We start from the raw sequence: 2,566 nt of genomic DNA, 5'->3' as shown, positions 1-2,566 counted from the left end.
ACACCACTCTCGGGGCCCCCTGGTAGTCACACGGCTCCATAATATAACTGGCAAAAATGTAAGAATGTAATGCATCGGCCTACACGGAGACTTGTGTAATCTGTTGGAATAGAGTAGAAATATCAAATATCACTACTTTTCTTCTAAATGAAATGCTGACATTACAAAATGCATGGTTTTATACTGCAATGGCAGTGAGATCAACAAATGTGGTCTGAATGGAAGTCAATGAGGCATTTTTTAGAGAAATGAAATAATTAAAAATAATTAAACAGGCATTTAATGGGTTAAAATCCTGCCAATGATTGAATGTTTGGTAGTTTGGAGTACGTGAGAAGTTGTATATGTGATTCATGAAAAAAAAGTAGAAAAAGATATTGATGTATGATGATTTAATAGAAGTTATTATGGGCGTGTACATTTTTGCCACGAAGGTGTCCAGAGGTAGTATCTGACACTACGTAAAAATTAATAATGCAGTCAAATCAATTTTGTTGCTAATCTTTGACACATCCCAGACTCTAATAACCACCAAAGTTCCATCCCTCTACTAATTATTATATTGAAAGAAATTCATTTTTTGTGTTTTTTTTTAAGAGAAATTAAATAATTAAAATAATGAAACAGGCATTTAAAGGGTTAAAATCCTGAAAATTATTGGATGTTTGGTAGTTTTGAGCACGTTAGAAGTTGTTCAAGTGATTCATGGAAAAAAGAGTTTAATAAAATATTGATGTATGATGATTTAATAGCAGTTTCTATGAGCGTGTACATTTTTGCCACGAAGGGGTCCAGAGGGTGCAAAATGCATCACGAGAGTATACAAAACATGTAAGAGTAAACGACATTGGATTTCAAAAATGTGACTCAACAGAAGACTTCTTGCAAAAATCCATGCCAAAAGCTGTAACACAGCTGAAATGATCACCAAATCAAAAAAAAAAGTCAGGAAAAATGTACAAAAATGCCCGAGGAGGGCACAAGGGTTTTAAATGAACAAAAGTTAATTAAGCATCACATTTTAAACTCCATTGTCCAAAACGTCCTGCACCAAAGTATGGAGTTTAATCAGCTAGCTAGAATAACAGAGTTGGAGCTATATATATCGCTTTATATTATTTAATAGTCAAACATTTATTTTCGTACTGTTATTGTTTATAGTAAATGTATTCTTAGTTATTGTTGTTAAATTGTATATATATTGGAGACAGGTGGTGGTGGGAGTAGAGCACTAGTTTTTTTACCAGGGTATTTCAAGCCAGAAGAAAGGAAAGCCATAGGAAAGGCTTAAGTACAGTAACGAAACATAGAAAACCTGTTCATTGTTCTATGTTAATGATATTGGATCATATAATAAATGCACAAACGGAGATTCTTGTCTGGACCTGGATCATTGCCCTGCGTAAGATGTACTAACTGGTGCCTCAGCGGCTGTGTTATTTTAAGTTAATTATCTGTTTTATTTATATATGATTTTGGCCACTACAAACAGATATACCTTTTTCTGCTAGGTTTAGCAGATGAAATAAGGTTAGTGCCCTGAGCTATGTGTAGCTGTGTGAGGAGTTTGGCCACAAGAAGAAAGTCTTGGAAAGTGGGAGGAATAGGGTTCATTCACCTCATCAAAGTGCAGTTTCCATAGCAGAGGCCTGGTGGGACTCCCTGGGGCTGAGTGTTGATCACTGACTCTGGTGTCACCAACAGATGGCGCTTCTCTCTCAATCTGTATCGACTGATATCAAAAGAGCCATGCTGTGTCAGCGGCCTGAAAGCCAAACAGTAAGTGTTCCAATGCTGCATTATTGAACACAACAGGATGCAATATCACATCAACTCTCATAAGCCCCCCCCTGGAGTCAACAGCATGCTCATGTCAAACAGATAGCGACGCCCCAGACACACTCTTCTCATCTACACCCCCATCATATCCCGACCACAGAGTGGAGTCAAGTCAGACAGACACAGGCTGAACAGTACAGGAAGTTTAACAATATTCCTTTCGACATAAGACTTGAGACTTAAAACAATTGACAGCACAAAGTCCAACAGTCTAATGACAACCATAGCTATCTCTCGTGTGCTCTGCGCCTGCGTAAGAGTGAATAGGCTTGTTTGAGACGAGCTGCGGCTCGCCTCGAAAGTAGACGAGAATAGCCGATCGCAGCCGGGGGAGGTCTCAAAAAGCTCGCCTGAAGTCGGACAGCTCGGAGTCGGCTTCGTCGGCTTCGTCGGCTTCGTCGGCTTCGTCGGCTTCGTCGGCTTCGTCGGCTTCGTCGGCTTCGTCGGCTTCTTCTTCTTCTTCTTCTTCTTCTTCTTCTTCATCGGCTTCTTCTTCTTCTTCTTCTTCTTCTTCTTCTTCTTCTTCTTCTTCTTCTTCTCTCGGTTTTTTGGCGGATTTCAAACAACTTTAAGGTGCATACTGCCACCTCCGGAGTCGGCTTGACTCGGTTTGCATTTATAAATGCACACGGCATCTATTGCACGTCTGTCCGTCCTGGGAGAGGGATCCCTCCTCTGTTGCTCTCCCTGAGGTTTCTCCCATTTCCCCTTTAAACTGTGGGTTTTT

The sequence above is a fragment of the Trematomus bernacchii genome, unplaced genomic scaffold (genome assembly GCF_902827165.1).
Source record: "Trematomus bernacchii unplaced genomic scaffold, fTreBer1.1, whole genome shotgun sequence".
NCBI lineage: Eukaryota > Metazoa > Chordata > Actinopteri > Perciformes > Nototheniidae > Trematomus > Trematomus bernacchii.
Note: the sequence above shows the minus strand (reverse complement) of the source record.